The 15,120-nt window shown below is 37.0% G+C and overlaps 1 long non-coding RNA gene across 1 annotated transcript; it reads right to left on the bottom strand.

The window, feature by feature from the left end:
• Nucleotides 1-8,556: 8,556 nt before the first annotated feature.
• LOC120294997 lies at nt 8,557-9,584 on the bottom strand. Its single transcript, XR_005552366.1, has 2 exons — nt 9,536-9,584; nt 8,557-9,236 (listed from the first exon to the last, which is right to left on the bottom strand). It is a non-coding gene; the product is annotated as an uncharacterized LOC120294997 (long non-coding RNA).
• Between the last annotated feature and the right edge of the window lie 5,536 nt (nt 9,585-15,120).

The raw sequence follows: 15,120 nt of genomic DNA, 5'->3' as shown, positions 1-15,120 counted from the left end.
ACGCTGGCCACAAGTGAGGCAATCCTCATCGTTGGGCCATCCATGAAGTCGGTCCTTGCCCGTGGCTGGCGAGGGTTGGGTGACCTCATTAGCTACTAGTAAGGGCTGGGAAGGCCTCGACAACCCTTGCTTGCAACTAGCGAGGGTTGTCGCCCATTGGCAAGGGTGGTCGAGCCCTCTCGAGGGGCAGGCAAGGCTGACCCTCACCAGATTTGGTGAGGGTGGCTCCGCTCGCGATAGGCGGGGGCTTGTAGTCTCTTGCCGGCCCTTACCAACAGCTAGGAAGGTCGTCTAACCCTTGTAGATGGCCCTAGGGTGAGGGTTGCCTCGCTTGTGTTTGGCGTGGGCTACTCTTGCCCAGCCCTTTGTGGGTATTGTCGGTGGCTAGCCACGACAAAGAGGAAGATCAACAACCAGAAAAAAAAAAGGAAAGAAAAAAAAAAGATATTAAATTGATTCAATTGAGGAGAGTAGGGGGGAATTGAGCTTCTAAATTAGAGTGTGAAAAATGAAAGCTATGTGAGTTTCCCTTATGTTAAGATTAATATTGCATTTTTTCATCAAGTGTATTATGTGAGGTTAATAAGCGTATAATAGGATATTGTTTGAGGTTAAATTTGTAGAGGATCCAACCGTCATGGATAATAAGTACTTCGAGAACTATACAATCATTAAAATAAGATAGGGTTGTTGAGGTCTTTTAGAGTACCAAAGCAATTATTCATTATATAAAAACAAATCCATGGCAGTAGAGGATTGAGGGCGAGACATTAAACAATGCATATGCATATTATTGGCCTGTTAGAAAATGTATGAATGAGTCATATGTTATGGCATCCTTTATGGTGACTGGGTAGCAGTAAATTTGAGAGGAAGATGGTGGCATATGCTAATTCAGCTAAGTTAAGCAGAATATACAGCTCATGCTACAATCGACTATAATTGTACGGTTAAATTAATTTATGTAAAAGCACTGTCATGTTACGAAACTCACTATGTAGAGTAACTCTACATATTCAAGGCCTCAACTAGGAGAGCTCTTAGCGCAAGTACAGGACACATAGCGTGGTATATACGCTTCACGAGCTAGAGCATGCGCATAAGTTCAGAAAGCAAGGCAACGAAATATCTGTCATAAGGGAAAGAGAAGACTGTATAATCAACCCATGGAATAATATATAAAGGATAAGTTCTTTTTGCATAATATGGAGGAAAGCTCTTGTACACACACCATACAAAATGACCGCCTCTCACACAAATTTACATCAGATACATGAAACGTGGAAACCATCGATCATTTAACAGTCCGCTTTTATGAGACAAAATTCCACGCGGACTAGAACATGGAACCGAAGCCAACCTCGCGCTCTCTAACCCACCATAGGATATGCACGGGGACGTCCACCGTAATCTGAAGCTTCATAGCCATGCGGCTACTGAGATGGCTGATATGGGGACTGCATTGGGCTAGATAGCACTTGAGGACCATCCGTAGAGAGAGATCTTACCAGGGTGGAAGCATTTCTTTTGGTGAATCACTGATCCAACTTTTAATTACATGATGCAAGGTTGGAGTATGTGAGATATGATTGTTTGATTGATGTCGAAGGAGAATTCCAAATATACAAGTGAGATATGATACCTAAAACTTTGTTTCGTACGCATCGCTTAGGACTTGCTTTGAAGCACTCAAAGGGCTAGTAAAAAGGAAGAAGAAAGTCAGTTGGCTATGGAGTGGAGCACCAAAAGATGAAGGGCTCTATAAATAGGTAAGTAATTAGTCATGTTCATTATTGGTGTGGATACACTTGCCCAATTTGCATTTGACAAATTCCCATACTAAGAGATATTATCAATGGCAAGTTTTATTAGAGCTCGTTTTCTCTAGAAACATGACCATATACATCCCTTTGGTGATTACTTAATTAGTTGAAAAAAATTAAAATCTAGACCGCTAGATTATCAATGATTTTGATGGGTGAATAGATCGATGGCAAATTCGAAATATGAAACATTACTATTAGATGTACCCAATAAAGCCTTATGGCACGTAGATAAATCTCTATTTATTTGCTGGAAGTTATGTTCGTTATATCGAGCCTCATTTCTTTCCAATTATACATTAATGTAGTTGCACTTACCATTGATTGGAAAGAATCAGGACAGCAATTAAACTCAGCCTTTTTGGCAATCATCTCGGCCACGGCGGCGTGGAACCTGGAGCATGCACAACTCCTGTTAGCAATATTAGGGTATTGAGATATGTCTTAGAGATATTTATGATATTTCCTCTTATTTCAATTTCTCTCTTGATTTCTTGTTGATTTTCTCTATCTAAGCCTATAAATAGGCTTTCCATGTACTCATTTCAATATATCGAGATAATCGAAAATTCCTCAATTCTGTTGTCTATTTTATATTCAACTACTCTGAAGTCGCCTGGAATTTTTCTTTGAATGTTGTGATTGACTCCACTTTGATTTTTCGAGAGGGTGAGGCGAGCAATGTGGAAGGATTAGGGTCTGCGCAGGTGAAGTGCACGCGAGGTCTGGAGAGGAAGACGATCGTGATCTCGTAGGGTCCCGAGGCAGTGGCGTGCCCGGTCTATACCGACTTCGGAGCTCCGTTGAAGAGGCGGTGCAGCACGAGGTTGTTGCTCAAGAACTTCGGAAAATCCTATCCCGGAGCCCAGGACGCCGAATCTTTCAAGCAGGGAATGCCAGCGTGCACTTGGGGTTCGATGAGTGGCGTGAAGATGAACTCTGGCTTGGGCACATAAGGGAATAAGTTCCTGAAGTTCTAAGTTGAGGACAGGAGGACAGAACTGAAGGAGGGTGCTGCAAGTTTATCTAAAGAAGATAAATAGTAGAACAAAAAATGAAAAGTAAAAAACTAAAAATATTAAAAAAGATAAAGAAAAAACGTGGCCATTTTGTCTAAAATATTCTATATCAAATTGTCAGCTATACTATGTATGATGGCCGCCGGCGGCCATCAGCATTCGGGCAAAGATTAGGCCGAAAAACTACATTAGAATATAATCAAAAGGTTTATAGCTAAATTAGTCAAGTTAAAAAGTTTATGATAGAATTAATAGCCATGCAATAGTTTTAAGAATGATTGGATAATTATCTTACGCAAATTCAGTCTAATTGTAAAGAAAGCTAATCTTTTGTGCAATAAGGAGAGTGCTTCCTAATTTTATGATCCCTTTCCTAAGATATTGTTTTGAGATATTTTGCCATTACATAAATAAAGAGAGGAAAGTAAACTTCCTTTTAAATAAAATTAAACGTAAATAATAACTCAATAACATTTTATAGTACAATCTCTTGTTTTCTTCACAAAATTGTGTATAAACTCTCAAGAAAATATTACTTTAAGAGAAACAACAATATTTTACTTGTTCTAAAGGCTAATATGATGATAGAACATGTTCTATAGTACTAAAATTTGAACTCTTCTATATTACATATGAAGAATATGGCGCGTCTTGTTGTTTGTGTTCGAGTATATTGCTAACTTTATATGAAAAGTTATCGCATGTATCCAACGCAAGCATTTCAAGTCGATTTGAAATGTCATTCTTATTTCCAATAGATATACATGTGTAATACGTGGTTTGTAAACCCAGATAACATCTACTTAAGGTGAAAAAATGAGGTCACATATTATCTAAAAGTTTCTTTCATTTGGGCAAGATTAAATATATGGCAGGTTACTTGATATATTGTTGATCAAAAGAAGAATAGACGGCTATTTGAGAATTTATCACTTTGGTACTTCTTATGAATCAATTAAAAATATCTATAACACTTCAAAGCAACATATTTATAGAGATCTTTGTCAGAATTTTGTTGATTAGATAAAAGTATGACAAAAAAGGTATGCCAAGCTTGTCATTACCTCGGGGTCAAGCTAGTTTGCGGAATTAACTTGACCATTGCTTGAGATTCATATTACATGTTTAACTAGTGAGACCAAAAAAAATATATTAGAACTAGTTATGTCTGGAGTATGTTATAATTTATTTTCTGTGCAAACTTGGCAATGTGCATCCCAAATGATTACATAAATATGGGGGAAATTAAATTCCAGCCGTTGGATTGTTGGTAACCAACAACAATTATATGAAACATGGTTATTAGGTGTATGTAGTAAATACAACAAGGGAAAGTGATAAGCTGAAGGTACTGTCACCATTGGAAAAGTGACGGTGCAGTTTGCACTGTGTATTTTGTTAAGGACACCGAATGACTTGCTTGTCCAGTCTAGTAGGATATTAATGGGGATCCCTCGGTGGAAAAAAGATTTGGGTACTTGAGGCCCCACATTAACTTTCCTTGTTACTCTGCACTGCATTGCACTGCTTTGCAAAGGGGAAAGAGAGAGAGTCCTTGGGATGCGACAGTTGCTTGCCAATTGCATTTCCATTTAGCGTGCGGTCAAAATGGCACCGTTATTCATAAGGAATAACCCTACCGTCACTGCAGCAACACCTTACAAAAAATTATAAGAAAGTTATCGAGTAATATTTCTTACCATGCATAGGTTCACGTTAAAGTAAATGCACCCTGCTTCTAAAACGATTGGCAAATAGCACGAACTTTGCTTAGAAAAAGAATAGTTCATTCGTCTTTGTACTGCTTGTTAAATATTATATTTGATATACCAAATTTGTTTGTACTATGAGTAAGTTCATATTGGCGCATGGTTGTTTTTACCCCTTCTCGATAATTCCATGAATGGGTGTGTGATATGTTTTTCTGATAGAATTTTAAGATTACAAAAAAAGAAAAAAGAACACACACATATTTATTTTGAAAATATCGAAATATGAATATAGAAGAGAGCATATAGAAATGGCCCCTCAAAATTGATCCATTTTATTTTTAATTTGATTTATGTATGTTGAAAGCATATTTGAGCTAATGAAGTATTCATTTCAATATGTCATTGTCTCCTAAACTCATTTTCGGAGATTCTAAATGCTGATTTATGATAAACACTGGGATAATTTCCAACTTAAGGCTCTAATGTGTCTATTGCGAACTAGAAGAATTTGCTCACATTTCTTTATATGGGGTTAAATTTGAAGGACCAACATAACTATGTAGAGCAAAAGGTTTGAAATCAAAAAATGGAAAGCTGCAAGAATAGCCTTTGATATTTATACAATTTTCAAATTGGATAAATGTTTAAAAGAGTTCATGTTTGAGCAATTGAAGTGTATTATATATTATGACCACACTTATTGCAGAATTATGATTAGTTGTCGAATTAAGAGAAAATTTACTATAATTTAAATTGGGATTTTTGATTAAACTAATTTACATAAAAGCATCGTCGTGTTACGAGACTCATTAGGTAGAATAACTTTACGAATTCGAGGCCTCAATTAGAAGAGCTCTTAGCATAAGTACAAGACTCATCGCGTGGTATATATGCTTCACGAGCTAGAGCATATGCATAAGTTCATAAGGATAAGTTCTTTTTGTATTATATGGAGGAAAGCTCTCATACACTCACCATACAAAATGACCGCCTCTCATAAAATTTTACATAAGATACATGAAACGCAGAACCCATCAGCCATTTAACTTGTTCCCATGTTCTCTTCCTCTATGATTATTCAGTAGCAATCCACTTTTATGAGACAAAATTCTATGCGGAGTACAACATGGAGCCGAAAACCAACCTAACGCTCTCTAATCCATCATAGGATATGCAAGCCACGAGGATATACACCGTAATTCTTAGCTCTATAGCCATGTGGTTGCTGAGTCGGCTGTTGTGGGGACTGCATTGGGCGAGATAGAACTTGAGGACCATCCGTAGAGATAAAGTAGTATTTCGATCTTTCGAAGACTTCTCTACTACTAGAATTCTTTCCTGTCCTTCCTAGTGCTCCGTGCTGTTATACAGAATACAAACCAAGGATATCATAATCAACGAGAGAGAGAGAGAGAGAGAGAGAGAGAGAGAGAGAGAGAGAGAGAGAGAGAGAGAGAGAGAGAGAGAGAGAGAGAGAGAGAGAGAGAGAGATCTTACCAGGGTAGAAGCATTTTTCTGGTGAATCACATGATCCGATTAAAATGTGAGACATGATTGTTGGATGCATGTCAAAGGAGAATTCCAAAGATGAGAGTGAGGTATGATGCCCAAAACTTTGTTTCGTATGCATCGCTCAGGACTTGATTTGAAGCATTCAAAGGACTAGTAAAAAAGAAGAAGAAAGTCAATTGGCTATGGCGTGGAGCACCAAAAGATGAAGGGCTCTATAAATAGGTAAGTAATTAGTCATGTTCATTTTTGGTGCGGATACACTTGCCCAATTTGCATTTGAAAAATTCCCATACTAAGACATATTATGAATGGCAAGTTTTGTTAGAGCTTGTTTTCTCTAAAAACGTGACCATATATGTCCCTTTGGTGATTACTTAATCAGTTGAAAAAAATTAAAATCTACACCGTTAGATTATCAATGATTTTGATGGGTCAATACATGGATGACAAATTCGAAATATAAAACATGACTATTAGATATACCCAATAAAGCCTTATGGCACGCAGATAAAGCTCTATCTATTCACTAGAAGTTATGGTCGTTATATTGAGCCCATTTCATCCCAATTTATTCGCTGGAAGTTATGGTTGTTATATTGAGCCCATTTCATCCCAATTATACATTAACGTAGTTGCACTTACCGTTGATTGGAAAGATTCCGGACAGCAATTAAACTCAGCCTTTTTTTGGCGATCATCTCGGCCACGATGGCATGAAACCTGGAGCCTGCACAACTCCTATTCGCAATATTAGGATATTTAGATATCTTTTAGAGATATTTAGGATATTTCCTCTTATTTCAATATCTCTTTTGATTATACAAATCTGATCTGATTTACCTTGGTTTTCTCTATCTAAGCCTATAAATAAGCTTTTCATGTATTATTTTCCGTAAATCAAAATATACCGAAAATTCCTCAATTCTTTTCTATTTTATATTCAACTACTCTGAAGTCCCCTGGAATTTCTCTTTGAATGTCGTGATTGACTCCACTTTGAATTTTCGAGAGGACGAGGTGCACAATGTGGAGAGGGATTAGGGTCTGGCAGGCGGAGTGCAGGCGAGGTCTGGGGAGGAAGATGATCGGGATCTCGAAGGGTCCCCGGGGCAGTGGCGTTGCAGGTCCATTCCGACTTGGGAGCTCCGTTGAAGAGGCAGTGCAACACGAGGCTGTGGCTCGACAACTTCCAAAAATCCGACCCGAAGCCTAGGACGCCGAGTCTTTCAAGCAGGGAATGGCAGCTTGCACGTGGGGCTCAGTGAGCGGCGTGAAGATGAACTCGGGCTTGGGCACAGAAGGGACTAAAAGTTCCTAAAGTTCTAAGTTGAAGATTGGAGGACGGAACTGAAGGAGGGTGCTGCAAGTTCAACTAAACAAGATAAATAGTAGAAAACAAAAAGAACGAAAAAAAAATTAAAAAAACAGGGTTGTTTCGTCTAAAATTGTCTATGTCAAATTGTCAGCTGTACTATGTACGTTGGCCAGCGGTGACCATCAACATTCAAGGAAAAATTATTCGGAAGAACTATATTCAAATATGGTCAAAATGTTTAGAACTAAATTGGTTAAATTTAAAAGTTTATGATAGATTTGACCGTATAATAGTTTTAACATTGATTGGGTAATTATCTTACATAAATTTCATCTAATTGTAAAGAAAGCTAATCTTTTGTTGGATAAGAAGAGTGCTTCCTAATTTTATGATCTCTTTCCTAAGTATTGCTTCGAGTTTTTTTTTTTTGGCCAATACATAAATAAATAGAGAAAAGTAAACTTCGCTTTAAATAAAATTAAACATAACTAATAACATCAATAACATTTTTACAGTACAATCTCTTGTTTTCTTTATAGAATTGTGTATAAACTCTTATTACTTTAAGGGAAACGTCAATTGTTCTATAGGGCTAATATGATGATAGAACATTGTTTGCCCCACTAACAAATGCAAGATTAATCAGGCAATAATTTAGCTAACAAAAGCTCACCACCAACCTAGAGCCATTGTACAACAAAAGCGACCCCAAAAGAATTTACAGTAAACTTAGCATTAGTGAACTATCTGTTTAAAAAAAAGTAGTTCAGCTTCAAAATAATCATCTACACAACATGATACAGTTTCTACACAAATTGGCACTATGCTTGTTTCGACATCCAAAACACATACACAGAGACATGAAAAAAAAGAAGAAAGAAAGAGAAGTTTCCAGAAAATATCCTTAAAATAGTCAAATAGCAAAGCAGGACTTTCAATTAGTTGCCAGAGCTGGTCCCGAAAAGGTGCCAGAGACTAGAAACCAGTCCCTCACCTAATATCCAGGTAAAAACTTCAGCAATTAGCATCTTAAAAAGCCTCATCACAAGCTATGTGAAGAAACTTCACCCTGGAGCTGCCCTGGATGTTGGGAAAGGCAGCTGTAACAATGATCCGGAGAGAGAATGTATGCTCACAGATACACGTGAAAAGTTTCAAGATAAAAAAAAAATCAATGAAACAAATTAATGTTCTTTCACTTTTGTGTGAATAATAAATACAGGAACCTGGACATTTTAAATGGAGGTACCATAAATTAGATCAACACCCAACTGATTGACAACTAGAAGCATCTTGAGGAGAGGAAAACGATGAGCTATTGTGAATAAAAAGTACAAAGAATTGCGACATCCCAATTTTACAATCATTAGGGAGGTAAAGTCTTTTTATTGTAGGATCACTGACCGCGAATCAAATGTCATCCTGCTAGTCAGCAACTGTACAGTAAGCAGGGTGTACTGGAATTCTTCAAAGCAGCAGCCAGACACTTCACAGAACATTTTCATCTATTCATTTTAAAGGTGTGTAAGCCATTCTCTATGCCACTGAGGCTCCAAGGGATCCACCTTATACACGAGCAAGTCTCTCTCCCCGGTTTTTCTGACGAATTGGTCAACAAGGTCACATGTGCTGGCTTTTAGCTGCACAATTCAACTTTCCAACAGTATTGTGCTCGCAGAAACTACGGATTTCAAGCGCACTCTTGGACAGTGCGCTTTCTAGAAAGAAAATCGAACCGATTGGCAACCTTAACGATGAGTCTTGCTGCGAACGACGACGACTGCAGTCTCAAACAAAACCTCTGCAATCCAATTCAATGGCTGAGCTGAGTTTCCATCGACCACTGCAACCCAATCTCCAATGATTCCACAAACAACTCAGGAGCATAAGATTTCCATCCAATCATCATCATCTAAGAGCAACAAATTGAAAGGATTTGACTGGTTTCGCCCTAAGAAATGACAAAGCTCCAACCTTGCACTCACTTTTGGGTAAAAGGAATAAGCTTTCACGTTACCCGACAACGTTCCAGCCGGAAACAGTGTCATCATTAACTAATCAGTCCACACATTTCTCATTTTTCGTGTGAGATTCGCAAGGAGCGATGCGAAGGAGACAAGAACGGGTGGGGGAATGAACGAGTTCGGCGTTTACCTTGGGAAGAGCGGGTTTAGAGGCGACGGAGAGAGAGGCCCTGAGGTCCGCAGTCGTGAACGAAGAAGCCCAGGAGAGCGATAATAATTGTTGAAAATCCATTAAAAAAAATGAGAAAATAAAATTAATTATCTAATGAGTGCAAGCACTACACTATTTTAAAGATAATTCCGTTCCATGAAATATGAAAAACGGCTATTTTCCTAAGACACAACAGGCTTTATATATATATATATATATATATATATAAAAGAATATGAACAATTTCTATAATTCAATGAAGAAAGAAAAGAAAAAAAGGGAAAAAGTTATCTTTTTAATTTGATATATCGTCAAGAATTGTGGTTTGAAGTTTTTTTTTTGATAACCGAGAGGGCCGGGCCCCTATACCTTGAAGGAGACTAGCCCAACAACCCATCGTCAGGAATCCACTTAAATTGTTAGCAATTGTGGGTTTCGAACTCTCGACCTCTGCGATGAGGGAGGGACTTTCAACAAACACAGCTACCCACGGATGGGTGTGGTTGGAAGTTTATAATTCAATGAAGAAAGAAAAGAAAAGAAAAAAAAGGGAAAAAGTTTATATTCATTCAAACAAAATGAAAATCGTTAAAAAGAGACTAATAAATTTATTGATAATTAACAGATGACTGTTGTATAACCATTACGAAAAAGGTTCATAAAGGAATATATCAAAAACATTAACCGAGTATTAAAGAGTTGTTATAAAACATTATAAAAATGTTATTAAACAACCGTTTCATAACAATAGTGAACAGAAACCGTTAACAAAATTATTATAGAATAACTGTCATAATTTCTATCAGGATGCTTGTCCAGGACTTGATTGACGTCGATAGTGAGATTGAGCTTGTACAAATGAAGTTGAAGAGGACCCTAATGAGGCGGCACCTTTGTCTTCTTGAAAGCCTCCTCCAACTTTATCTTCTTGCCGACGACTCTCTCTGCCAATGTCCCTATCGCCTGCCAGCTCCGGTCGCTACTCTCCTTGGCATGTCGTCTGGCCTTCTCTCCGATGGACCAAGCAAGCAGAGCGACTCCAAAAATCCTAACTCTCTTTCTCTCTGTCTACGCGCACAAACGTATGAGAGGGTCTTTGTTTTGGGCCTCTTCCTCGACGGCTCTAGTCCTATATACATATTCTAGGATCTTCAAGAGAAGAATCTAAGCGGAGGGGTTGAGGGAAAGAAAATGCAACATCTTTATAAAATTTATATGTGGAGGGAGATTATATGTACAGAAAGAGCATATAAATGCAATAGATAAGTGGTGCAAGATACCAATAGGATTATTAAATTGGCTCTGTTTGTTGAAGATGGGCTTTCACACATACAAGTTGCAGCTCCATGGGACGACGTAGAACCCATGCAAGCTTACCACCTTCAACGACTCCCGTGTGAAAAAGGAGTTAGGATTAATGGAGGGTCACTAGACGTGGTGGCTTTGCTCGACTTGCGAAATTTGGTGCAATCGAACAAGCTACAAGCCACTCTTCCCTACTCCGACAAGAGCGTATTATGAAAGTTAGATTGGTGGTCAAAATCGAGTACAAGAAATTATTTCAAAAGTTCGATTAAACAAAACACGATTTAGGTACTATTGGTAGCTTTGTATTCGGTACCTTACAAAGATGAAGTCACGCGGTCCATCAGTTCAGGATGATTCTTTCCTCCTCCCTTCATCCATGGACTTAATACTATTAATCAGAACAAAATACAACATCGTTGAGAGAGAGAGAGCGAGCGTTACCTTGAGTGAAGCAATTTCTCTGGTAATTGACCAATGATGGGCGCTTTCATCTAATTACAATTGAAATAAGGTCCATTTCAAGTTTTTATTTGAAAGAAATGAAGGTACTTTGTTCTTATTTTTAATTTTCACTAGTTATTATTTTGTAAGCTAGCATAAACTCTCCCTCTCGGGCACTTATGCTATTTTTAAGAGTGTGTGAGCTCTTCATCTCTTGATGTCTCTGTCACCATCACAAAATTTTATTATCAATAAAATCTCCCTCTTAGGCACTTATCGCCATTATGGAATTTTTGTTGGATATTTCAACCGTTTAAAATAATTTAAAGTATTTTTTATTATTGAAATTATGATAGTCATGAAAGCCATTATTCTATAATGGATTTGTAACATTTTATAATAGTTTAATTATGGTTATGTAATGGTCTTGATTGCAATCAATTTCGTAACAATTGTATATGGGCTTTATAATGGCCGTGTAATGGTTTTTGATTTTTTTCTTCATAAACCATCTATTATATTATATTATAACGACTTTTTAACGGTCATCAATTCATTAATTATCAAGAAATTAATTATTTCTTTCGTTTTAATAGGGCAAATTCCAAAAAAAAAGGCCTGAAGTGTTATTATTTTCTTAAATAAGTGCATGAAGTGAACTTTATTTCAAATAAGAACTTGAAATGTCATCACTTTCTCAAATAAGAGTCTAAAGTGGATCTTGTATCAACTGAGAACCTGACTTAGTTATATCTGTTTTGAATAAAGGCCCGAAGTGGTTATGTTCGTTTCAAATAAGAACCTAACTTTCTAGTGATAGGGGATATTTTTGTCATTTGATATTTTTCCCTTCTTTTCTTCATTTTCTTTTTTGGTTCTTCTTCTTCCTCTTTGTTGGTGGCCGGAGGGCTGGGTAAGGGTTGCCCTTGTCGGCGAGGGCCACTCCCGCCGGCCACAAGTGAGGCAATACTCATCGTAGGGCCATCCATGAAGTCGGTCCTTGCCTGTGGTTGGCGAGGGTTGGGTGACCTCATTGGCTACTAGTAAGGGCTGGCAAGGCCTCGATAACCCTTGCTTGCAACCGGCGAGAGTTGTCGCCTATGTAGCACCGACACGGACACTCTACACGCGACATGACACGACACGACACGCCGACATGTCATTTCTTAAAAATAGAGAATTTCGACACGTTTCGACACGTTATATATTAAATATATTTTTATATATAAATACATAAATAATAATAATAATAATAATAATAATAATAATAATAATAATAATAATAATAATAATAATAATAATAATAATAATAATAATAGCCTAGATTTAATTTACACAAAAAATATTAAATAATATCATTCATTATTTTGATTTTTTACAATAATACACAAAACTTAGAGGAAAAAAACATTGTTTAAAGAAAAATGCTGAAATGATATTTAGAAATTTATTTATTTATCATATATAGCATTTTTTTATTACTTCTTTCATAGTAAAGTACTTTAAAAAAAAACAATTCGAAAAGAAAACTGAATTTTTTTTTGACCCCGTGCGTGTATATTTATAGCAATTTTATTACTTCTTTTGCGTATATTTATATTTTGACCCCTCAAGTATTAATTTTTTTTTAAAATTGACCCCGTGCGTGTCGGAATCGCGTGTCGGAATTCTGGACTCATGTGTTGGAGCGTGTCGGAGAGAGTTGACCACGTGTCGGATTTTTCGACACTCGTTGGCTACATGTAAGAGCATGTCGGGATGTGTCGGAGCGTGTCGGACACGATACGAAGACTTCCGGAGAGTGTCCATGCTACATAGGTTGTCGCCCATTGACAAGGGTGGTCGAGCCCTCTTGAGGGGCAGGCAAGGTTGACCCTCACCAAGTCTGGTGAGGGTGGCTCTGCTCGCGATAGGTGGGGGCTTGTAGTCTCTTGCCGGCCCTTACCAACAGCTAGCAAGGTTGTCTAACCCTTGTGGATGGCCCTAGGGAGAGGGTCGCCTTGCTTGTGTCTGGCTTGGGTGACTCTTGCCCAGCCCTTTGTGGGTATTATTGGTGGCTAGCCATTGACAAAGAGGAAGATCAAGAAACAGAAAAAAGAAAAAAAAAGAAAAAAGAAAAAAAAAAAGAAAGATATCAAATTGATTGAATTGAGGAGAGTAGGGGAGATTGAGCTTCTAAATTAGTGTGTGAAAAATGAAAGCTATGTGAGTTTCCCTTGTGTTAAGATTAATATTGCATTTTTTCATCAAGTGTATTATGTGAGGTTAATAAGCGTATAATAGGATATTGTTTGAGGTTAAATTTGTAAAGGATCCAACCGTCATGGATAATAAGTACTTCGAGAACTATACAATCATTAAAATAAGATAGGGTTGTTGAGGTCTTTTAGAGTACCAAAGCAATTATTCATTATATAAAAACAAATCCATGGCAGTAGAGGATTGAGGGCTAGACATTAAACAATGCATATGCATATTATTGGCCTGTTAGAAAATGTATGAATGAGTCATATGTTATGGCATCCTTTATGGTGACTGGGTAGCAGTAATTTTGAGAGGAAGATGGTGGCATATGCTAATTCAGCTAAGTTAAGCAGAATATACAGCTCATGCTACAATCGACTATAATTGTACGGTTAGGATGTAGACATAGAAATCTGCCTTAAAGGAAATCATCACAATACGGCAACCGCTACCCACACGAGTTGAAGTTTATGGGAAATAGTATAATTGGTAGGTTCCGTTATAATTTATTTTTTGTGCAAACATGGCAATGTGTATCCCAAATGATTACTTAACTATGCGGGAAAATTAAATGCCAGCCGTTGGATTGTTGGTAGCCAACAGCAATTATATCAAACATGGTTATTAGGTGTATATAGTAAATAGTCAAAAGCACAAAAAAGTTATTGAGTAATTTTTTAAGCATGAAGAGGTTCACGTTTAAACAAAGTAAACGCACCCTACTTTTAAGACGAATGGCGAACCGCATGGACTTTGCTTAAGAAAAATAGTTTATTTCGTATCTGTACTACTTGTTAAATATTTGCTATTATATAGCAAATCTTTATGTACAATAAGTAACTCCATATTAGTGCATGGGTTTTGCTTACACCTCTTCGATTATTTCACAAGCGTGTGATAGTTTATCTAATAAAATTTTGAGATTAGAAAAGAAAAAAAGAACCCACACAAATTTATTTTGAAAATATCGAAATATGAATATAAAAAAGAGAACATACAGAAGTGGCCCCTCAAAATTGATCCATTTTATTTTTAATTTGATTTCTGTATGTTGAAAGCATATTTAAGCTAATGAAGTGTTCATTTCAATATGTCATTGTCTCCTAAACTTGTTAAAGGAGAATATAAACACTAATTTATGATAAACACCGAGATAATTTCCGACTTCAAACTCTAATGTGTCTGTTGCGAACTAGAAGGATTTGCTCATATTTCCTTATACGAGGTTGAATTTGAAGGACCAACATAACTATCGTAGAGCCAGGATTTGAAAAAAAAAATGAAAAGCTACGAGAATAGCCTCTAATATTTATCCAATTTTCAAACTGGATACTAAACGTTTAAAAGAGTTCATATTTGAGCAACTGAAGTACAATATGTATTATGAACACACTTCTACTGAATTATGATTAGTTGTCGAATTAAGAGAAAATTTACTGTCATTTGAATTTCACTGTTCTTTGGTTAAACTAATTTATGTAAAAGCACTGTCACGTTACGAAACTTACTATGTAGAGTAACTCTACGTATTCAAGGCCTCAACTAGGAGATCTCTTAGCGCAAGTACAGGA

The sequence above is a fragment of the Eucalyptus grandis genome, chromosome 6 (genome assembly GCF_016545825.1).
Source record: "Eucalyptus grandis isolate ANBG69807.140 chromosome 6, ASM1654582v1, whole genome shotgun sequence".
Taxonomy (NCBI): domain Eukaryota; kingdom Viridiplantae; phylum Streptophyta; class Magnoliopsida; order Myrtales; family Myrtaceae; genus Eucalyptus; species Eucalyptus grandis.
Note: the sequence above shows the minus strand (reverse complement) of the source record. Positions and strands in the feature narration are given on the sequence as shown.